Genomic DNA, 25,422 nt, shown 5'->3' with positions numbered 1-25,422 from the left:
CCAACTCATATTTCATCTGTTTTGAAGAAGTCATTTTATCTTCTCTCATGAAAATCATTGAGTTGCATGAAGTTTATGAATTGAAATATTTCCAAATGAAATTCAAATATTTTCAAATACCCTTTCATTTAATTAAATGGAAGAAGTCATATCATCTTCGCTCAAGGGTTTTGTATTTGAAAAGAATTTGAATTCATGGAGATCAGCAAGCAAAGATGAAAGTTTGGGAAAGTACTTTTATTCCCTCTCATTTAACTTTCAAAAAGTTTCGAATTTCACTCAATCAATCACACCACAATCAAACAAACAATCAAATCTATCTATTTGTTATAACATTCCAAAATTTAGAATTTTGGGATGTTACAAGTAAGCTTATATCCATAAAAAAATTGTGTTAAAATCTCAACGCAATCGGAGTTACGGATCTCCGGGAATATAAGTAACGGTGTTCGGCCAAATCTGGGGAACGCGAAACAGAAGAGAAACGAGAGGGAGATCCAATCTTGGAGGGGCTCCCGCACCTCTGTCGCCATGGAGGCCATGGACCAGAGGGGGAACTCTTCTCCCATCTAGGGGGAGGCCAAGGAAGAAGAAGAAGGAGGGGTCTCTCTCCCCCTCTCTCCCGGTGGCGCCGGAGTGCCGCTAGGGCAAGGATCATGAGGGCGATCTACATCAACAATCTTCCTACCGTCAACACCAACTCTCTGCCCCTCTATGTAGCAGTGTAACACCCCTTCTCCATGTTGTAATCTCTACTTAAACATGGTGCTTAACTCCATGTATTATTTCCCAATGATCTATGGTTATCCTATGATGTTTGAGTAGATCCGTTTTGTCCTGTTGGTTAATCATGATGTTGGTTGGTATGGTTGTATATTTTATTTATGGTGCTGTCCTACGGTGCCCTCCGTCTCACGCAAACGTGGGGGATCCCTGCTGTAGTGTGTTGCAATACGTTCATGATTTTCTTATGGTGGGTTGCGAGAGTGACAGAAGCTTAAACCCGAGTATGTGGGTTGTTGTGTATGGGATAAAGAGGACTTGATACTTAATGCTATGGTTGGGTTTCACGACCTTAATGATCTTTAGTAGTTGCAGATGCTTGCTAGAGTTCCAATCATAAGTGCATATGATCCAAGTAGAGAAAGTATGTTAGCTCATGCCTCTCCCTCATATAGAATTGCAAGAATGATTACCGGTACTTGTTATCGATTGCCTAGGGACAAATGACTTTCTTGTTGACAAAAGCTATCCACTTTTATTACCTTGCAATTTATTTGTAGTTTTATTCTCGCAGAGTACTCATAGTTTTATTCTTGCCAAATAGTTTCATACTTGTTCTAGGTAAAGCAAACGTCAAGTGTGCGTAGAGTTGTATCGGTAGTCGGCAGAACTTGAGGGAATATTTGTTCTACCTTTAGCTCCTCGTTGGGTTCGACACTCTTATTTATCGAAGAAGGCTACAAACGATCCCATATAATTGTGGGTTATCAAGAAATTTTTCTAGCGCCGTTGCCGAGGAGCAATAGCGTGGGGTGAATATTCTCGTGTGTGCTTGTTTGCTTTATCACTAATTAGTTTTTATTTCCTGTTAAGTTGTTCTCTATCTTTAGTTATGAATATGGAACATGAAACACCCAAAAAATTAGTGGTACTTGCTACTCATGGAGGTGGGGAACCTCCTAAAACCCTCGATGCTCGTTATGTGAAAAATATTATGCACTACTTTGATAATCCTAAGAAACCACATTCAACTTGATAATGGGAGTAACATTGGATCAACGTGAATACTTTAGGGATTATCGGTTCACACAAAAACGGAAACTTTTATGGGATCAATTTATATGTTACATTGGTATGCTCGCGATTTATGCTTGAGATATGATTATACTTGTTGCTCTAGGACGAATGCTCCACATCTACCCTTTTCATGTGAATTTAATGATAATGAAACCTTGGCTTCTTATGCTAATGATAGATATGATTATTATGATGTGGAAAGAATAGAAGAATTTGTTGCTTTTAAGGGTGCTTATGAAATTGAGTCTTTGTTTTTAAAGTTTGAAGATTTTGATGATTCAGGTTATAGCCCTGAAAATTTCGATATCCTTAAATATTGCTATGATAATTATACATGAAATTACGACGTTGATTTATTTATTGAGAAAATCTCTGCTGTCCGAGAAGATACTAATATTTTGTAGGAGTCTATGGAAGAAGAAATTGATGGTATTGTGAGCCCATTGGATGAAAAAGATGAGGAGGAGAGCGAAGAACAAAAGGAGGAAGAGCAGATTGATCACCGGTGCCCACATTCTAATGATAGTAACTCTTCAACTCATACATTGTTTAAATTCCCTTCGTTCTTACCGAAGGATGAATGCCATGATAATTGCCATGATCCCGTTGATTCATTTGAAATATCCCTTTTTGATGAACTGGATGCTTGCTATGCTTGTGGCCTTGATGCCAATATGAATTATGCTTATGGAGATTAACTTGCTATAGTTCCCTATGTTAAGAATGACATTGTTGCCATTGCACCCACACATGAGAGCCCTATAATCTTTCTGAATTCTCCAAACTACACTATATCAAAGAAGTTTGCACTTATTAAGGATTACATTGATGGGTTGCCTTTTACTGTTGCACCTGATGATTTTGTTGAATATAATATGCATGTGCTTGCTGCTCGTACTTGCAATTATTATGAGAGAGGAACTACATCTCCGCCTCTTTATCTATTGGCCTTTACTTGATGTGCAGGAATTGTTCCTGTATGACATGGCGATGCATAGGAAGAGAGTTAGACTTTGTCATTGCTTGATTTATGTTGCTTTGTGCTCACTACTAAATGCCAAATCATTGCTAATTAAAATTGGCTTTGATATACCTTGGGATCCGGGTGGATCGATTACTTGAGCACTATATGCCTAGCTTAATGGCTTTAAAGAAAGCGCTGCCTGGGAGACAAGCCGGAAGTTTAAGAGAGTCATTTATTTTGTTGAGTGCTTTTATAAAGTTTAAAAACAAAAAAATATAGAGGGGAACTTAAAACTTCACAAAAAGAAAAGTTAAATTGAGAAAGACGAGCACCGTGGAAGCGGGAGCATGCCTTGAACTTTGTTCATCCCCATAGAAACTTTGTGAATCTTAAATTACAGGAACTTCTCAACAGAAATAATTATCCCCTTGTAGAATTACGTTGTATTATAAAAATAATGTGCCAAGATTTTCCTTTAGGATGATTACATTGTTTGTTTGCTTGTGCGGTGCAAAAACATAAACTTTTGTTCCCAGAAATACAATCCTTTAAATTCACTGGAACCTGATAAAATTCTGAAACTTTTTTCATAGCCTTGCTATACAAATTGTTTATATCTTCATAAATTTTCAGAATTTTTAGAGTTACAGAAGTATGGTGAATGTTCAGATCTTTACAGACTGTCCTTTTTTCAGAGATTGCTGTTATAGCTTCATTATTTGCGTATGTTTGGAATCTTGTTGAGCCTCCTTTGACTTGGGGCCATAGAATTGTGATATCATACAATGGGTAATGTTTTATTATAATTATACAATAATGTTATAGCAGTACATGATGGGATTTGACTACCATATTCACTAACCCCGCCACTAAAAGTTTCTGTTCAGTTTTGTGTGGATGAAGTGATCAAAGATCTAGGAGGTATCGATATGAGGAGAAGGAGGAGATGCAAGAGCTCAAGCTTGGGGATGCCCAAGGCACCCCAAGTAAATATACAAGCAGACTCAATCGTCTAAGCTTGGGGATGCCCCTGAAGGCATCCCATCTTTCTTCAACAAATATCAGTATGTTTTTGTCTTCGTTTCGTTCATGTGATATGTGCAAATCTTGGAGCATCTTTTACAATTAGTTTTCACCTTTATTTTATGCACCATGCTAGTATGAGATAGTCGATGGTTGATTTATAGAATGCTCATCGCACTTCACTTATATCTTTTGAGTGTGGCTTTATAGAATGCTTCATGTGCTTCACTTATATCATTTGAAGTTTGGATTGCCAGTTTCTCTTCACATAGAAAACCGTTATTTGTAGAATGCTCTTTTGCTTCACTTATGTTTATTAGAGCATGGTCTTTTGTAGAACAAATTAAACTATCATGCTTCACTTAGATCTACTTAGAGAGTCAACAAGAATTGGTCAATTGCATGGTTAGTCATGAAATCCTACATAAAACTTATGGATCACTGAATATGACATGTTTGATTCCTTGCAATACTTTTGTGATATAGAGATGGAATATGTGGGAGGCACTAGTAAACGGTTGTGTTTAGTAAGAATATTGGTGTGAAGGTTTGTGATTCCCGAAGCATGCACGTATAGTCTCTCGTTATGCTATAAGTTGAAGCATGATTTATTACTGATTGTCTTCCTTATGAGTGGCGGTAAGAATATTGGTGTGAAGGTTTGTGATTCCCGAAGTAGTTTTATTACGTTGCAATTTATTCGTAGTTTTATTATCACAAAGTACTCGTTGTTTTATTCTTGCCAAATAGTTTCATACTTGTTCTAGGTAAAGCAAACGTCAAGTGTGCATAGTGTTGTATTAGTGGTCGACAAAACTTGAGGTAATATTTGTTCTACCTTTAGCTCCTCGTTGGGTTCGACACTCTTATTTATCGAAGAAGGCTACAAACGATCCCCTATACTTGTGGGTTATCAATGTATTCTAGCCTCACTGTTGTCAGGCCTTTTGTCCATGGTGTACTGAAGCTCAAGAAGTTCAAAGCTACTCCTTCTTTTTTCAGGCATACTGTTCTTGTCAAGCTTACGCAGGAAGATGATGTGGCATGCCTCCACAAACAAGTGTATGACTGGCGAGGCCACAAGGTTATCTTCACGAAGGTTCATAGGATTGAGCTGCTGTCGGACGTCCTCGATGATGTTAATGGCAAGGTCTGTCTTGTGTCCATCCCAAATTAGATCGGGGCATGAAATAGTTGCCCCAGCTAGTGTTTAATAGTAGTTTGGATTGTGTCTAATTATCCAAACCTTTCCTATTATCGAGCCCTCTTGGGCTAGTACTCTATTTGAATCTGTCTATGGGAACTGCTGCTACTTTTGTGTGCCCGTGAATCATGTGAGAACCATCCTAATTGTTGTCGAAAGTTATGCGGCCTCACTAGTTTTTTCATGTAATATGGCATGGTAAGACATAAGTTGTCATAGTTTATCATACAAGCAGTGTGTGTTTGATGAAATAGAGTACTCATTCGAGAACTGTGCGCCGACGTATACATAGGGTACGTAAGGCTGGTTAAGTACTTGTAAACACTGTTGGTGCTACCCCACTTGTAACCAGATGTGCAAAACATGACACAATGGCTCAACTCGCTTCAACACTAGAAAAGTCAGCTATCGGCCAGCTAACAATCAATAATCTGCTATCTGACATATAAGCAACTATGTATCTTGTTACAGTGGTTCATGCAGTTAACTGAGGCCACAATGTAAATTCCAAACGTTCACACGCTAGTCCAGCATTCATGTGGAACATCGCTGGTGCGCGTCGGTGCTATACAAACGGTTTTTAACCCCTTTCTGCAATGGCATTTGGAACCATCGCCAAGTGAGTGTGGGCGATAGGGGGGTCCTTCCCACACGACCCAGAAACCGTCGGGGATAGGCCCGTACAGTACTCCTACTTGTTTCTACTCGCACTGCCATCACAGTCAGTATTCTGTGGTGCTACGTTTATGGTGAACGGCCCATCCCAAACGGTTCACTATTATAGAACGTGTATGATGTGTGGCCCATCACAAACGGTTCACTGTTAAGAAGATTAGCTAATAGTCGTATGAGTGTCGGACAGTATTACGAAACGTCGGACCATCATACCATCGTCGTACACGACAACTATCGCATAAGCTATTCTATGGTGCAACCTTTACGATGCATACTTCATCAGAAATAGTTCATGGTTGCGAATTGTGTATGATAAGGCAACTAACACAAAAGTTTAGTTTCCCCGCACCGTTTGTGATATTGTCTGACATCGCACACACTTCGCAAACGGCAACTCTGTGCATGCTTGCACACATTTCCTCTCTGTGAACCGTCTCGGTTTATGGTGCATATCGCAAACGTTTGTGTTTTACCAACTGTGCATTCCATAACAACCTGGAGAGCGTAATTTCACCGTAATTTAATTGTTGCTTTTTCAAATTGTACCGGTTTGTGTTGAATTTGAATTTGAATGTGTGCTACAGCTTTATTCATATCCATCAGGTTCAAACAACCAATGCATTATTTGATTCATAAGTACATATGTTCAAGAATTACATAAGAACCAAATAAAGAATGATGAACCACAGTTGTATACTTGTACTATGAAAGACGGTAAAGAAAGAGGCGAAATATATTCTGGTTGCTGAACATGGTTATGCGGAATTCCCATATTGTGCCCTCCTCCATGCAGAAGGCACGCACGACTCTACTCCAACCCCTTGTGATGGCCGACCGCCCATCCTTCACGGTCTTCATGAAAACATCAAGATAATCATCGTGTTCTGGTAGAAATACTTTAACCTTTGCATGCCCACCAATCATGTAGTTTGAGAGGTAATCTTGAGTAAACTGCTTTGGCAACCACTGCAAAGGAAAAATATTCAGACATTGTCATCTAACACAACTCATTGCGGGCACTAAAAAGAAGGCTGCAGAGTTCTTGCTTACCATCCTGCAGTTCGCTCTTGTCTTGGATAAAGTGTAAACAAATAGTTTAATTGCCATCTTTGGACCCATTTTACTGACAATCTTTATCAGCTTCCTCACTTGATGCTGGTTCATCGATATCTCATTGCCCCATAGGCGGAAAGGGTCGAAGCCAGATCTTTACTAATGACATATGTACCTAAAAGCACCTAGTTAATATTAGAAGCTAAATAGCAATTGCACAGTGATGTAGTACAACACTCTTTTATAATATGTCTATATACATCCATATGTGGTAGTCCATTTGAAAACTCAAAAAAGACAAATATTTAGGAACGGAGGGAGTATCTTACAACATCCAATATACTCACATATTAGATGAATTAATATCTTATATTATGGGCCGGAAGTAGTTTAGTGCATTCTTACAAATTATCGGCTGATTAACTGCTGATGTATCCATGGGTTATAGTTAGTTTGAGCTAGTTCGGGCTCAAATAGCCCTAAAGTATATCTAAACATGAGGGCTAGTTTGAGCTAGTTGCATCTATAACCCACCCAAAGAAACTATCCATCCCAAGAGGTGCTAATTTGAGCTAGTTCTCCTAGTGCATTTATTGTCAATCTAACCCTGCCATCCAAAGAACTCTTTGGATGGAGTTAGTTCAGGGTTAGTCATGAGCTACAAACTAACTCTAACCTCTAGCTAAATTGAGTATTCAAACAGGGCTATGTTGTTGTTGTTGCTGCTGCTCTTCTACGTATATCTAGACATCATTAGAACATTAATGTAACACTCTTCCTTGTTGCTATGTAGCCTAGGATTGCATATTTAGACATTAAGTATAGTGCATGTTATTATGTAGCCTCAGATATATTACATATGGCCGTAGTTAACCTAACGATAAATTGGTTGCAGATATATTCTGTCGGCGTTCTGGGAACGGGGGTCCCAAGACTTGCCTGCCTGCGGCCCACGGTGTGGCTCTACCCACGGCCCAGTACGGCCCGTCTTCATCAACAAACGGTCAAGACCCTCACGAGGGGCTGAGGGAGTCCTGGATTAGTGGGTCCTCGGATAGCCAAACTATATACTTTAGCCGGACTTTTGCACTATGAAGATACAAGATTGAAGACTTCGTCCCGTGTCCGGATAGGACTCTCTTTGGCGTGGAAGGCAAGCTTGGCAATACAGATATGTAGATCTCCTCCCTTGTAACCGACTCTGTGTAACCCTAGCCCCCTCCGATGTCCATATAAATCGGAGGGTTTAGTCCGTAGGACAACAACAATCATACCATAGGCTAGCTTCTAGGGTTTAGCCTCTACGATCTTGCGGTAGATCAACTCTTGTAATACTCATATCATCAAGATCAATCAAGCAGGAAGTAGGGTATTACCTCCATCGAAAGGGCCCGAACCTGGGTAAACATCGTGTCCCCCGCCTCCTGTTACCATCCGCCTTAGACGCACAGTTCGGGACCCCCTACCCGAGATCCGCCGGTTTTGACACCGACATTGGTGCTTTCATTGAGAGTTCCACTGTGCCATCACCACAAGGCTTGATGGCTCCTTCGATCATCGGCAACGATGCGATCCAGGGTGAGGTTTTCCTCCCCGGACAGATCTTCGTATTCAGTGGCTTCGTACTGCGGGCCAATTCGCTTGGCCATTTGGAGCAGATCGAGAGCTACGCCCCTGGCCATCAGGTCAGGTTTGGAAACTTGAACTACACTGCCGACATCCGTGGGGAGTTGATCTTCGACGGATTCGAGCCCATGTCAGGTGCGCCGCACAGTCACAACGGGCATGACTTAGCCCTGCCGTCGGACAGTGTTCGGGAGATCACACCTGCAGCTACTCCGACCCTCAATCCGGAACAAATTGCGCCGTTTGAGGACGGTTGGATGGAGGCCGCGCACTCAGCGGCGATAGAGATGAATGCTGACTTCACTTCCTATGAGACCCGTGTGGTCGGACACTTGGATTCGACCCCGGCCACGGGCTCCGAGCCGCTTGCGTCCGTGCCTATCGAATCCGATTGGGCACCGATCATGGAGTTTACCTCCGCGGATATCTTTCAGCACTCGCCCTTTGGCGACGTGTTAAACTCGTTGAGGTCTCTCTCCCTGTCAGGAGACCCTTGGCCGAACTATGTCCGGCTAGAATGGGATGCGGACGACGAAGAAATTCGCTCCCCACCCACCACCCACTTAGTAGCCACTTTCGACGATTTAACCGGCATGCTCGATTTCGGCTCCGAAGACAACGACGATGCAGGAGACGAACAGGAACCATCGCCCATAGGGCGCGGGACAGCCACTTCATCACATGATATATACATGGTGGATACACCAAAATAAGACAATGATGAGGAACGGGAGGATGCAGCGAAGGATAACCCCCTTGAGAATCAACCAAAGCGACGACGCAGACGCCGCTCCAAATCCCGCCTCGGCAAAAACAATGATAACAGCGCAAGAAAGAATGAGACCCCGGTCGACTCCAAAGCAACAGAGCAGGACGAGCCAGCGGACGGCGAACATAGTACGGAGCCACTGTCCGATCACGGGGACGCCGAGGGTAGAAATCATCAACCCGTCTCCGGAGAGGAGAATAGTCTGGATGACGATATACATATCATCCCGGAAAGGAACTTGGAACAAGAGAACCTCCACAGAAGGCTTATTGCCATCGCAAGGAGTCTTAAGAAGCTGGAACAAAGGCTTAAGGCCGCGCAAAATACACGCATCAGTAGATGGAACAAAGTGCTGGACACTGCTGAAAAGTACGGTGGCAGTCGCCACACAAAGAGTTACCCAAAGCGCAAGCTGCTGCCTGAATTCGATGACGAGGCCTTAGAGCCTACACAACCGAAAAATAAAACGGCCGACCGGTCGGATCGACCACCTCGTGGCCGTGATAGGGTGGCTAACGAGGCCGCACATAAGTCAGCACACGATTCACGTGAGGACTTGCATCAAAAAGCCGGCATGACCAGATCCATCTACGGATCTAGGAAGCGGGCTCCAGTGCAGAATGAAAACCGAACACTACAACAGCCAGAACGCCATGACACATCCAAATATAGGGGTGCCGCGCACCCCCTATGCTTCACCGATGAGGTGCTGGATCACGAATTTCCAGAGGGATTCAAACCCATGAACATAGAGGCGTACGACGGAACGACAGACCCTGGGGTCTGGATTGAGGACTTCATCCTCCATATCCATATGGCTCGCGGAGACGATCTCCACGCCATCAAATACTTGCCCATCAAGTTGAAAGGACCAGCTCGGCACTGGCTGAAGAGCCTCCCCGAAAATTCAATTGGAAGTTGGAAGGAGCTTGAGGATGCTTTTACGGCTAACTTTCAAGGGACCTATGTCTGACCTCCGGACGCAGACGATTTAAGTCATATAATTCAACAGCCCGGAGAGTCAGCCCGAAAGCTTTGGAACAGATTTCTTACTAAGAAGAATCAAATCGTCGACTCCCCGGACGCCGAAGCCTTAGCAGCTTTCAAACACAGCGTCCGAGACGAATGGCTCGCCAGACACCTCGGCCAAGAAATATCGAGGACAATGGCAGCCCTAACAAGCCTCATAACCCGCTTTTGCGCGGGCGCAGATAGCTGGCTGGCCCGTAGTAGCACCAGCGACCCAGGCACATCTGAAGTCAGGGATGGCAATGGAAAACCACGACGCAGTAAAAACAAGCGTCGAAATAACGAAGACAGCCCAGACAACACGGCGGTAAACGCCGGATTAGGGGCTCTCCACCCGGTCAGCGGAAAAAGCCTTTCAAAGGCAACAGAGATGGACCGTCAGTCTAAACAAGATTCTAGACAAATTATGTCAGATTCATGGCACCTCCGATAAACCTGCAAATCACACCCATAGAGAATGCTGGGTCTTCAAGCAGGTCGACAAGCTAAACGCCGAACACAAGGGGAGGGAGACACCAAGTGAAGACGAGGATGAGCCCCGCCAGCAAAACATTGGGGGACAGAAAAAATTCCCACTAGAGGTCAAAACAGTGAACATGATTCACATAACAAAAAGAAGGAGCAAACTTGCACTCCGAGACATATACGCCGTAGGGCCCGTCACCCCTAAGTTCAACCCTTGGTCGACCTGCCCGATCACTTTTGATCGCAGGGATCACGTGACAAGTATCCGGCACAGAGGATTGGCTGCCTTGGTGCTAGACCCAATTATCGACGCATACCACCTCACCCAAGTCCTCATGGACGGCGGCAGTAGTCTTAATCTGATATATCAGGACACAGTCCGCAAAATGGGGATAGACCCGACAAGAATCAGCCAAATCAATACTACCTTTAAAGGAGTAATACCAGGCCCATAGGCCCGCTGTACGGGCTCTCTAGTACTAGAGGTTGTATTCGGTTCTCCCGACAACCTCCGAAGTGAAAAGTTAACCTTCGGCATCGCTCCATTCCGAAGCGTCTATCAAGCACTACTCGGAAGAACAGCTTTCGCTCGTTTTAATGCAGTACCGCATTACGCTTCTCTTAAGTTAAGATGCCCGGTCCACGTGGCATCATCATAGTTAGCGGAAATGTTGAGCGTTCCTTACGTGCGGAAGAACGTGTGGCGGCTTTAGCAGCCGAACACTAAACGGCCGCTCCAACCAGAATAAATGATCGGTCGTCGAGACCGCGAACACGGCTAGACAAGTCCCGCCCATCACTAGTTGTAACAGCTTAGATAAACCTGAGATTGGTTTGATGGATATACCCCCATAGGGGGTACCAGGGGCTTCCCGCATGTAAAAAGGACTACAGTTTGGCTCGACCTTACTTATCTTGAATTTTAATGGTTTATTGAGAATAACCAATTTTTCGCACGACAACTTTCACCGAAGTTCTTCTCTTTTACAGATGATAATCGTGCTACACACTTCCAGGATACGGCACAACGGAGACACATGCACAGACGTGCAGCAGGGCCCCGCTCAAAGGTTTCCTTTTAGATTAAGACCCTGTGTAAACCTTTTTTACTGTCTCTTGTTGCTTCACATCCTCCGGATACTCAGTATAACCAAGAGGGATGCTGACGTTATTAGCGTTTTGCCATGTCAGAATAATGCACATACCTGGACACTCGGGGTTCATTATCAAGGGCGTTACTCAGCCCGATATATATTGTAAAGACCGAATACCTTAGGGAGTGCTCGGTGTCACGAGTTTGGCCTTATATGCATCAGCTCCGAATCATGTCTTTGGTCAAATGTTGGGTTTGCCTGGCTCCCGCGTTTTGCTACCTTACGTTCTGCTCTATCGGCTAAGGTGGCACCGGGAGAACTACTGCGATTGTGCGCTGCTTCATCCGGATGAGCACCTCAGTAGAGAAAGCCGAAAACTGACTGTCATGATAAAGCACGAGACTGGTCAACCACTCGATGACTTAGCGGAATCTTCGGGATTCCTCGGCATTAACGAAGGGCCGGTTTTCCCGGTCATGTACGTATGCACCCTGTAATCGGATGAGCGCGGAAGTACCAGGGGCTATACAGTAGCCCCACTATCAAACTCCTATGGTTAAGTGAAAGTGTTAAAGCAATATAGTCTGATTGCCTCGTTCGCCGCGCTACCACCTCCTTAATGGACCAAGACGTTGGATCAAGTGTGAACACGCGCTTTTGCGAACACCCCCGCATTATATGCATGGGGGCTGAAGCCGACGACTAGAAACTTTTAGGTTATATACATATATACATAAACGGCCGCAAAGGAGGCATCATAATACTTTCAGGCAAAAGTATAAACCCAGCATTTATAATTCAAATAGCATTGTTATTACAATCGAGATACATGTCACTCGAACATGACACTCTTCGAGCACTGAGCCTCTATTAAACGAGCACCTTCCAGGACTTCTTCAAAATAGTGCTCGGCCGAAACTTGGCCTACGGCCGGATTCTTGGTTGCAATAGCGGTGGCCTCCATCTCCACCCAGTATGTCTTGACACGGGCAAGAGCCATCCGCGCACCCTCTATGCCCGCTGACCTCTTTACAGCGTCGATATGCGGCACATCACCAAGGAATCGTTGCACAAGACCAAAATAACTATTCGGCCTTGGTCCTTCCGGCCAGAGACGATCCACGAAAGACCTCATGGCAAGCCCGGACAACCTATCGAGCTCGGCCCACAAAGCCATTTGCTCATTTAACAGCAATGGACGCGTTGGAGCATTGAACTGCGACCAGAACAACTTTTCCACTTCGTGATCTTTTTGATCTTCGAAAAACTTGGTCGCATCAGCAGCACTCGCTGCCAAATGCAGGTACGCGTCCGCAGAACTCCATAATTGGTCCAAAGGGCATACTTAGGATCGCCGAACTTCGTCCACAACAAAAAGGGCTTCCCAGCCGTGATATTTCCGGCTTGACGTAGCTCCTCCTTCGCCGCTCTGATTTTAGAGCGGGTGTCCTTAGCTGCTACCATGGCTTTCTCCAGGTCCGCCGTCTTCATTTGACTTTCCCTTTCGAGAAGCTCATAATGGTCGGCGGCATCTTTCAACTCAATATCCATCTTGGCTATTTTCTCTTTGCTCTCGCAAAGCGCAGCCTATTCGGCTCTTAATTCTTCGACCACGTTTAGGGCGGCCGCATCACTCCTCCTGGCTTGTTCCTTGGCTCGGGCAAGTTCCGCCCGAAGGGTCTCCACGGCGGCAGCTCCATCTGCAGTCACAACATATTATAGATACTAGCATCATGCCCCTCTTAATATATATTGACCATCGGAGAATACATACCCTGTGCCTCGTCAAGCCGCCTGTTTACAAGCATGATGTCGGCATCCGCCGCATCAAGTTGCCGCTTCAATTCGGCAAACTCCCCAGTACAGCTAGCCACCGGACCCTCAGCCACCTTTCACATGAAGGCGGCATGATTATTACCTGGGACTATGATCCTCTGTTTGCCGCCTTTTTCGACAGCAACCAGAGTCTCAGGGGCTACTATCTGCATAGGGCACACCTGGCGTGTGCGGTATCGTCAAGAATATGCATATTACTTTGCGTACCTCAAAGCCTCTCAGCAGGCTCATAAAAGCTTCATGCAACCCGCTTTCGGCGGATGAAATCCTTTCAACCACCATACCCATTAACGTACGATGCGCCTCTGAGATAGCCGCTTGCTCCAGAAGACTCATCAATGCGTCCGGTCACGCACCGGACAGCCCCAGACTTTTTCTGTTCCTCCCTTTTGGAGCCGAATACTCTGGACTTCGGGAGGCCGAAGGATTACCTTCTGTCCTTGGCGGATCAGGAGAAATCCTCTGTGACCACACCTCTGGGTCGCCCGCCTCATGAGGCGGGGAGGCATGGGGAGGTGTTCTCTCCATCATCTCCGAAAGAAGATCCCCCGAAGACGAACTCTGTCGAGAAGGGCTACGATACGAACTACAAGACATACGTCTCGGTTATTGTCCTCGGAAATAAAGTAGGATATGTTTACTATAAAGTACTTTTGTCTACTTACAGCTCGGTGGGGGGCTGACCCCCTTGCGGGCACTGTGCGGTAAGGACACCCTCCGGGGTACGACCCCCTGACGAAGATTTCTTCCCACGTTTGGAAAAGATTGTTTCAAAGTATTCAGAGGCGGTCCTCTTCCTTCCTTGGGGAGAGGGGATTTTAGATTCTTCTCCCCGGTTATCCTCCTTCGCGGAGGCACTAATTCCCCCGGTCTGGATGAATAATGAGTGCGGCCCGCTTTCGGCTTCTTTATTCCCCCTTTATCTTCCCCTGATCAGTACTGGATCTGTCGAGCCTTCGGGAAGGGGGGCCGAACACCTGATCATATTCGCCTTTTTTACCCAGTCCTGGTCAACTTTTCAGAATGATGTTGTGATAAATAAAGATACAGCAAGTTCGGCCAAAGAATTACTTACTTGGGTGTCTGGACGATTGCAGTTTAGACCCGCATCCTCGATGGTGTCCGGAAACTTTATTCATGATCCGAAGAACAATCTGCACATCTCTTCGAGCGTCACGCCGAAGAAGTGCTGAATAGTTTGCGGTCCTTCCGAGTAGAACTCCCACGTACGGAGACGTCGATGTTCGCAAGGCAGTACTCGATGAACTAGCATGACTTTCATTACATTGACAAGGCTGACATCTCTCTCGAGGAGATCTCGGATGCGACTCTGCAATATCGGCACATCATTTACTGGCCCCCAGTCCAGCCCCTTGTTGACCCATGATGCCAGTTGTGGCAGGGGACCCGAGCGGAAGGCAGGGGCGGCTACCCACTTAGTACCTCGGGGAGCTGTGATGTAAAACCACTCCCGTTGCCATAAGCTGGACACCTCCGAGAAGGAACCCTTTGGCCATGGAGCATTGGCACCTTTGCTTATTATGGCACCTACGCATTCTGCGTGTCGCCTATTAATCATCTTCGGCTTCACATTAAAGGTCTTGAGCCATAAGACGAAGTGGGGGGATGTGGAGGAAGGCCTCACACGCGACGATGAATGACGAGATGTGAAGGATGGAATCCGGGGCCAGATCATGGAAATCGAGCCCGTAATAGAACATGAGCCCCCTAACAAAGGGACCTGGACTAAAGCCTAGCCCTCGGAGGAAGTGGGAAACGAATACGACACTCTCGCTAGGTTCGGGAGTGGGAATGACCTGCCCTCGAGCAGGCAGCCTGTGCGAGATTTCGGCGGTCAGATACCTAGCTTCTCTTAGCTTCTTGATGTCCTCCTCTGTCACACCGACCTTGAAGGTTGGATCCGGACATGATTGAAGGTCCGATGTGCCTAGCCTGAGCCTTGGGTGTTGGAACTCAAGGTGGGTGAAGGATTCGATTGAGTGCGAGAAGAAAAGGACAGGCCTTGGCCCCTTTATAAAGAGGATGAATATCAAGTGTCCGCCGCGTGGCCGTTTGGAACTTGCCTAAAATCGAGGAGTCATACCAACATGCACGATTGGGTTACCCATACCCGTATTGATGAGAATCCCTTGATAAGGGGAACACGATCTCTGCTTCGACAAGACGTGCCAATAAAACTGCCTCGCGAAACGTGCAGTGGCAGGCTGGGAGAAACGGTTCGAATAATGACCAGGCCGTGGTGTGATGTCACGTTATGAAAAGTTGCCACCAGATTAGATTTGTGGAAATATTATTCTCTCTACGGTGGTATGTGGAATTTGTTTTGGAGAGCCGGACACTATCCTTGTGTTCAAAATCTTCTATGGAGTATTCGGAGGTAGAACCCGCCTTGCAATGCCGAAGACAATCTGCGCGCCGAACTCATCGTCATTGAAGCCTGGTTTAGGGGCTACTGAGGGAGTCCTGGATTAGGGGGTCCTCGGACAGCCAGACTATATACTTTAGCCGGACTATTGGACTATGAAGATACAAGATTGAAGACTTCGTCCCGTGTCCGGATGGGACTCTCCTTGGCGTGGAAGGCAAGCTTGGCAATACAGATATGTAGATCTCCTCCCTTGTAACCGACTCTGTGTAACCATAGCCCCTCCGGTGTCTATATAAACCAGAGGGTTTAGTCCGTAGGACAACAACAATCGTACCATAGGCTAGCTTCTAGGGTTTAGACTCTATGATCTCGTGGTAGATCAACTCTTGTAATACTCATATCATCAAGATCAATCAAGCAGGAAGTAGGGTATTACCTACATCGAGAGAGCCCGAACCTGGGTAAAACATCGTGTCCCCCGCCTCCTGTTACCATCCGCCTTAGACGCACAGTTCGGGACCCCCTACCCGAGATCTGCCGGTTTTGACACTGACAGGGGCCAACCCTCGCGAGGCGGACAACACAAGACCTCCTCGGGGGCGGCCTCACCAGCCTGGCTCGCGAGGGGCGGAGAGATCAATGCAAGGCGAACCTCGCGAGGTTCCAATGACGTAAGCCATGACAACCAAGACCAGGCGGGCGCAGTGTCCTCGCTTCCTCTTTGGTGCTAAGGAGGCAAGCGCAAGCGAGGAGTACCGAGGCATCAGGCAAAGGTTTCCATATCAGTGCAACGAGACCAAGACCAGCAGGATAGCAGAACGGATGTCATCATGGAGCCCAAGATGGCGTCACCACCAAACCCTTTGGCAGGTGAAGAGCACCTTTAGTCAGGATAGCTTGTACTAGTTGTCCCCTTTCAAATGGGCCGTTGTGGCATCCCTTCCCGCTCAATATTTGGGAAGAGGACCAGGGCCTCTATAAATAGGGCTCGCCACCATAGTAGGAGAACACTCGTCTCGAACTCATTCGGTTCATCCTCACACACACCAAGCACAAGAATACCTCACCTCAGGAGGTTGTTCTTCCCCTTGTATTGTTCATCCTCAGCCCGAGAGGCAATCCAGCACACCACACCGGAGTAGGGTATTACACCACAACAGTGGCCCGAACCAGTATAAATCTTGTATCCCTTGTGTTGCGAGTTCGTCGAGCTAAGCTTAGAGATCGTGGTGAGGCTGAGGGCGTGATCTGGTAGGAGGAAATCTTCGTGCGCACCCCAGTGTTCGAACCTCGAGGGTTTTGCCGGAACACGAAATCCGACATTTGGCGCGCCATGTAGGGGTGCGCCGAACCTTTCCTTCCGTCGATCCGCGTCCCATCGCCTCGTCGTCTCCATGTCGGACGCTCGCCGAGCTCGCGCTGAGCGCCGGGCCGCCCTTGCCGCCCGCGTTGCTCAGACGGCTCCTGTCGGCGAGCCACCCCGTCTTGCCCCGTCGCCTGCCGCCAACGCCGTCACCGGCTCGGGAGGAAACGAGCAGCAAGCGTCCTCGCTGCACCCCTCGGTGCGGCGGGATGGCCGCACCGCCACCGCGTCGCTAACCCTGGCCAGCTCGTCGTCTCACGCCCGTCGCGCTCCCACGGACGCGCAGGCCGCGTTGTGCATGGCACGCGAACTCCTGCTCTACCGCCCCGTCGACGACCTGTACGAGGACTGGCTGGATCGCATCGCTGAGCTCATCAGCGCCGCAGGTACTCCCCTGCGCCGTCCCTCTCGCTGCCTCGCCCTCCGCCAGCTGTAGGTGACGTGGCCCACGGAGCGCCACCACCACCACCACCGCACCAAGACGGCGTCCTGGCGCCAAGGTGTGCGGCCGCCCGGCGCGACCCACCGCGTCGGGCGCCCGTGCGCGTAGAAGGAAGCTGCCAAGAAGTCCCACGTTCGCAAGAAAACGCTCCTGGGCTCGCAGCACCACTATGACAAGACCGTGCGCCGCCTGCGGTGGCGGTGCGCGGGCATCAAGGCCAGGCTCCACATCAGCAAAGGGCCCTGGTGGCCACCGCGGTCTGCCGCGCCTTCACTCCTGAGCCGCGTAGCATCGCATGGCCGGGAAAGTTCAAGCCAGACCTGCCTCCGCGCTACGACCGCACCCCAACCCCACGGAGTTCCTGTAGCTCTATGAGCTGAGCATCGAGGCGGCCAGCGGCGACGAAAAAGTCATGGCGAACTGGTTCCCCATGGCTCTCAAGGATGGCACACGCTCGTGGCTCCTAAACCTGCCTCCCGGCTCCATCTCCTCCTGGAATGAGATGCGCGACCACTTCATCGCCAACTTCCAGGGCACTCGCGACCGCCCTCCGGCAGCGGGTGACCTGTGCCGCATCAAGCAGCAGCCAGGGGAGACCCTCCAGAAGTACATCCAGCGCTTCAACAACGTTCGCCTCAAGATCCCCAAGTTGACAGACGAGGCCATCATCTCGGCGTTTTCTGATGGCGTCCGCGACGTCAAGATGAAGGAGGAACTCGCCATCCACGAGGAGCTGTTCAACCCGGTGACCAAGTGCGCAAGAGCTGAGGAGGGGCGCCTTTCCCTCCTCGAGCTCCCAGTTGCCGACCCGGCGGAGAAAAAGGCCAAGGCCAAGGACGTGAAGTGCAAGGGAGTCGCCATACTCGCGGCGGAGCCGGTAACGAAGCACGGCAGGGACCAGCCCGAGTCATCCAAGAGCAGCAGACCATTCTGCGCCTTCCGCAACATTCACAGCCACAACACCAACGACTGTCAAGAGCTCAGAGCCATTCAAGATGGACACTTCGGTCGAGGCCCCGAGCGCAACGAACGGGGCTATGGCCGAGGAGGAGGACGTGGCGGAGGACGCTGGGACGACCGCGGCCCTCGCCAGGAGTGGCGCGACCGGCCTCGCCAGGACCGATGGCAAGACCAACCTTGCGAGGGCGCCTGGAGGGACCAACCTCGTGAGGATCGCCCTCAGGGCAACGCTGGCCTTCCTCCGCTACCACCACCACCGAGAAGGAACAACGACCACCATCAGGACGAGGGGGCTGGGGGCTTTCAGGAGCCGCGTGCTATTGCTTGTATCTTGGGTGGACCTCAAGCCCCAGCCTCTCAACGTATTTTCAAGAAGTTTGCTCGCGAGGTGAATGCCCGCTCAGGTGGTCCAAATGCGCCATCACCTTCAGTTTGGCAGACCATCTCAAGTGCGCGGCCACCGCTGGCGCTCTCCCGATGCTCTGTTCGCCCGTCATCAGCAACGTGCAAGTCACCAAGACTCTCATCAACGGCGGCGCAGGGCTTAACGTCCTATCCATCGAGATGTTCGACAACCTTCAAGTACCCTACGACCAGCTTCAGCCTACCAAGCCCTTCTCAGGAGTGACCGACGGTTCCACCACGACGATAGGGAAGGTCCACCTCCCTGTCACCTTCGGACAGCGCGACAACTACCGCACCGAGCTCATCGACTTCGGCGTCACCCACATCCGTCTGCCATACAATGCTATCCTCGGGTATCCGGCCCTGGCCAAGTTCATGGCGGTGACGCACCACAGCTACAATGTGCTCAAGATGCCAGGAAGCGGCGGGATCATCACAGTCCCCTGCGAAGAGAAAGATGCGGTGTGCTCCCTCGAGCGCGCCTTCCAAGCAGCGTCAATTGAAGACCCCGAAAGCAAGGGCGGGTACCCTCCTGAGGCCATCCCCAAGAAGAAGAAGCAGCTACTCCGCACGGGGCCTCAGGGGAATGGTGCTTCAAGCGATATCACGTCAGGATCGGCGCCCGCGCAAGAGGCGCCTCCCTCCATCGCATAGGAAGGCGTGCCCGGCGCCGTCCTCGGGCAGGCCTCGGGGGCTCTCTTCTGGAGGGCCTCAGACCTCGCCAACATCACGAGGGAGGCGCTCGGGCACAACTTGGAGGCATGCTTCGTGGCACGTCTCCCTCAGAAGGACACAGGGTGAGGAGCGCCCAGCGCTCAGGAGTTCATTTCCAAGACTACTCAGGAACTGCAGGATGCAAGGGCCATGTGCGGCGACCGCCGCTCACCTGGCGTAGCACCCCATCCAGGCGAGGATGCCGGGATGCGTGTCTGCATTGATGTCCCAGGGCTCAACAGGCCCGTATCTCCGGAGCTCTTCTGGCCTTCGCGCGTCGGACGCTACGAGGGTCCGCCGCACAGCTACGTTCGCATGCCATTCAGCTTGCCGAGCATGGCATCCGCCTACCAGCGCAACTTGCGGCACGTCCTGGCGGCTCAAGGGGCCAGGCACGACGCAGTCCTGGCGGAGATGGAGACGGTCCTCAGGGAACCGCCTGGACCCCCAGAGCCTCCCGAGGCTCAGGGGCCCATGTGGCTTCGCCGCGCACCTTCACTTGCCCCAACATCCCTTCTACAACGGAACCAGGTGACATTTTCCAAGTTTATTTAGCTGGGAGCGCCCCCAAGACTGCATCATTCCCAGGCCTCATGGGTCCGTCCCTACGGCATGAATCTCCTTTTCATGACTTTAGCTTAGCTTACTGGGGGCGCCCCTTGGGCTGCATCATCCCCAAGCCACTCGGGCTCGACCCAGTGGCATGTATCGTTCATTTATTTATCTAAAATAGTTTGCTTTCCATGCGTGTTCTATCTATGGTTATCACCTGCTTGGTTGTCACCTACCACGGGAGTTGCTCATGCTGGCACGACGCTTGTGCTTGGGTCCGTCCCTGCAACGTCGACAAATCTGAGTGGCCGAGCTCTGGCCCGCGGCACGCCCCGCACGCGTCACCTCACCAGGCCCTCAGTGCCTTCATTCTCTTACGGAGCGACCAGTGGCCGGCCGACAATTATAATGGCAATCTGTGCCCTCCTCGCGCTGACTTGCAGGAACCTCCCGTGGACAACAGTGGGCGGTACTGCACGCTTCTTCTTCTCCCATGCGATTCGCTTGCGCGCTAAAAGGGGGGCTCCTGAGCATCACGACTCAGGATCCCTACTGGCTCTCCAGCCCTCACCCCCTAGCCTTGACCATGGCATCGCGACCTGGCATACTAGCAGCTGCTGAGCTCGCTCGAGGGCCGGGACCTGGGGACGTAGAGCATGAAGGAGAACATGGGAGAGGGGGAAGCGCGCACGGGCCAAACCCAACTGCGCCACGACCGCCAACGCATGAGTATGGCGCGACGCAAAGAGACGACTCCAGGCTACCAAGATAAGTTTGGCGCTTGAATCAACCGATCACTACGGCACGGGATTCTCACTCGCTGCCGCCCTGTTGCGGCAACGTCGCCTCCCTTTCTTACCTCTCGGTGGACGCTTGCGCGCTAAAAGGGACCTCCTGAGCATCGCGCCTCAGGAGCTCTTACCGGACCTCGGGCCGCTCACCTCCTGGCCTTGACCACGGCATCGCGACCAGGCATACCAGCGATGGCTGCAGCCTGCCGGGGGACCGGGACCTGTCGGTGTAGAGCACCAACCGTCGTTAAGTTGGAAAGGGGAAACCAAGCCGGAACGGGACGCGCGCGCGCACAATTTCATAATAAGGATAATATCAACAATAGACATTGCAGACCCTTTACACGCCCCTGCGGGGTACTTCAGGATTCCTCGCAGGGAATAGAAGGAAGAACTTCAAGGAGCCCTATCTACACATGCCCCAGTGGCTGACGCCATCATCAACAGTGGGCCACCGGAGGCCGGCGCCAACCCCGTCCAGATCAGCAGCGGCCGGATGCTGCAGCCTTGCTCCGGGCGCGGCGAGAGATTGGGGGCACATAGCTGTCGTCGCTCGTCTCCGGAGTCTCATAGAGCTTGGGAGAATCGCTGGACTCCCAAGTGTCACTGCTGCTACCACAGGAGCCGCCGGCGAGGTGGACAGCAGGCCCTGCCCCTGCTGCGACGCCGTCCTGACGGCCCCTTCTGCAGCAGCAGCACTCCAGGCGGCGGCCTTCCACGTCGAAGACCTTGAAGGACAGCGTGGAGGCGCCATCATACTCGAAGTGGATTGTGAGGGCGCCTTCCACACGGCAAACCCGAGCGACCTCACCCCAGCCTCGGGTCATCAAGATCTTGCCTGAGGAAACGGCTTCAACTTCCGCTCCAGTCGCCGGCACGTTGCAGTCGGCGTGTTGCAGCCATTGCTCGAGGGGTCCCCTTGGCGGCATCTCGGCGGAGAAGAATGAAGGGAAGCGGATCCAAGTGCGTGGAGGCATCACCGCCCACAGCACAAGTTCTCGAGAGGAGTCCGCGGCGTGGTCTCCGGGGTGGCGATGTGCGCCACCGCGTTGCGGTGACCTCGGTCGCGGCGCGGACGGCGTCGCTCGACGCCTCTTCCTCCTGAGCCCTCGGCTTGGGCATATAAAGGAAGTGGATAACCAGGAGGAGGCCGCTCGCACCAAGGCCTTGTCACCTCCTGCCTCTTCTTTGGCAGAAGCGGCCTAGGTTCGTCGCGGGCAGATTTTCCCTTCTCCGCGGCCGAAAACCTTCGGATAGGGGCCATTGGTGTCACTACTAGCAATGGAGCAAGGGGGGAGAAGCGAGCGGAATGGGAAGAGATGGGCGACGGGGCTCTGCCCCCCCTCCCCATTTATTGCAGGAGAAGGCCAACCAGCGCCCCCCACGATCACAGGTAATGATGGTTTTTCCTTGCATGCAGCAGGGACTCGTCAAGTCGGGCAGTTGCCGAGTTAGCATGGGGAAGCGGAGACGCCCACGTCCAATCAACCACCACGCGTCAACCAAGGCCACAGCCTGTTGGGGCCCGCGGCGCTCCGCACTTGCCCTTTGGCTTCGCCTCGAAGCCAAGTCCGAGCGCTCCTTGGGCCCGGGGGCTACTGTCGGCGTTCTAGGAACGGGGGTCCCCAAACTTGCCAGCCTGCGGCCCACGGCGTGGCTCTACCCGCCGTCCAGTATGGCCCGTCTTCAACAACAAACGCTCAAGACCCTCGCGAGGCAGACAACACAAGACCTCCTCAGGGGCGGCCTCACTAGGCTGGCTCGTGAGGGGCGGAGAGATCAAGGCAAGGGACACCTCGCGAGGTTCCTGTGATGCAAGCCATGACGACTGGAGCCAGGCGGGCGCTAGGCGAGCACCAGCGTGCACAGTGTCCTCTCTTCCTCTTTGGTGCTAAGGAGGCAAGCGCTGGCGAGGAGTACCGAGGCATCAGGCAAAGGTTTCCATGTCGGTGCAACGAGACCAAGACCAGCAGGACAGCAGAACGGATGTCACCGTGGAGCCCATGTGACGCCCCCGATTTGACCGTACACTAATCATGCACGCAAATGTGTACGATCAAGATCAGGGACTCACGGGAAGATATCACAACACAACTCTAAAACATAAATAAGTCATACAAGCATCATAATACAAGCCAGGGGCCTCGAGGGCTCAAATACAAGTGCTCGATCACAGACGAGTCAGCGGAAGCAACAATATCTGAGTAGAGACATAAGTTAAACAAGTTTGCCTTAAGAAGGCTAGCACAAACTGGGATACAGATCGAATGAGGCGCAGGCCTCCTGCCTGGGATCCTCCTAACTACTCATGGTCGTCGTCAGCGGGCTGCACGTAGTAGTAGGCACCTCCAGTGTCGTAGGTGTCGTCGTCGACGGTGGCGTCTGGCTCCTGGACTCCAACATCTGGTTGCGACAACCAGATAGAAAGGAGAGGGGGAAAAGAGGGAGAGAAGCAACCGTAAGTACTCATCCAAAGTACTCGCAAGCAAGGAGCTACACTACATATGCATGGGTATATGTGTAAAGGGGCATATCAGTGGACTGAACTGCAGAATGCCAGAATAAAAGGGGGATAGCTAGTCCTGTCAAAGACTACGCTTCTGGCCATCTCCATCTTGCAGCATGTAGAAGAGAGTAGATTGAAGTCCTCCAAGTAGCATCGCATAGCATAATCCTACCCGGCGATCCCCTCCTCGTCGCCCTGTTAGAGAGCGATCACCGGGTTGTATCTGGCACTTGGAAGGGTGTATTTTATTCAGTATCCAGTTCTAGTTGTCATAAGGTCAAGGTACAACTCTGGTTCGTCCTTTTACCGAGGGACACGGCTATTCGAATAGATAAACTTCCCTGCAGGGGTGCACCACATAACCCAACAAGCTCGATCCCATTTGGCCGGACACACTTTTCTGGGTCATGCCCGGCCTCGTCAGATCAACGCGTCGCAGCCCCACCTAGGCACAACAGAGAGGTCAGCACGGCGGTCTAACCCTATGCGCGCAGGGGTCTGGGCCCATCGCCCTATGCACACCTGCACGTTGCGTACGCGGCCGGAAGAAGACCTAGCCTAGTGGCGTTCCAGTCCAATCCGGCGCGCGCCACTCAGTCGCTGACGTCACGAAGGCTTCGGCTGATACCACGACACCGGGATACCCATAACTACTCCCGCGTAGATGGTTAGTGCGTATAGACCAAATGGCCAGACTCAGATCAAATACCAAGAACTCGTTAAGCGTATTATGTTGAAGTAACCGCGGACGCCGTCCAGGGCCAGGGCCACCTCTCACCTAGGCGGTCTCAACCTGCCCTGTCGCTCCGCCACCAAGATCCACTTGCGGGTACTCCTACGAGCCGACCCGACTTTAGTCATCACATGTGTCATGTATATAGTATATAAGTATATACCCGTGACCACCGCCAAGGTGATCACGGCCCGATAGTATAGCACAGCAAACGGACAAGAATGTAGGGCCACTGATGGAAAACTAGCATCCTATACTAAGCATGTAGGATTGCAGGTAAAGGTAACAACAGTAGTAGCAAGGATAGGCTATGCATCAATATAGGATTAACGGAAAGCAGTAACATGCTACACTACTCTAATGCAAGCAGTATAGAGGAGAATATGCGATATCTGGTGATCAAGGGGGGGGGGCTTGCCTGGTTGCTCTGGCAAGTAGGAGGGGTCGCCAACTCCGTAGTCGAACTGGGCAGCAGCAGTGTCGGTCTCGTAGTCTACCGGAGAGAAGAGGGGGGGAAGAAACAGTAAATATAATGCAAACATAAGCATGACGATGCGTGACATGACAATGAGCGGTGCTAGGTGTGTCCTAACGCGACAGTAGGTGGTACCGGCGAAGGGGGGAACATCCGGGAAAGTATTCCCGCTGTTTCGCGTTTTCAGACAGATGAACCGGAGGTGAAATGTTGCAGGTTCACTATGCTAGGGACGCGTGGCGGACGAACGGACTGCGTATTCGGATTCGTCTCGTCGTTCTAACAACTTTCATGTAGAAAGTATTTTCATCCGAGTTACGGATTATTTTATATGATTTTCTAAAGATTTAAATAATTTCTGGAATTTATTTAAATTAACAGAAAAGGGAAATATGACATCAGCATGATGCAATGCTGATGTCAGCAGGTCAACAGGTCGGCTTACCAGTCAACTAGATAGGTGGCGCCCACATGTCAGCCACTGCTAATTAACAGAGTTTAATTTAAACTAATCTGAGGTTAAATAGTTACTGGGCCCCACATGTCAGTCTCTG

Source organism: Triticum aestivum, chromosome 4D (genome assembly GCF_018294505.1).
Source record: "Triticum aestivum cultivar Chinese Spring chromosome 4D, IWGSC CS RefSeq v2.1, whole genome shotgun sequence".
In the NCBI taxonomy this organism is placed as follows: Eukaryota; Viridiplantae; Streptophyta; class Magnoliopsida; order Poales; family Poaceae; genus Triticum; species Triticum aestivum.
The sequence above is the reverse complement of the archived record's forward strand: the minus strand, read 5'-3'. Positions refer to the sequence as shown.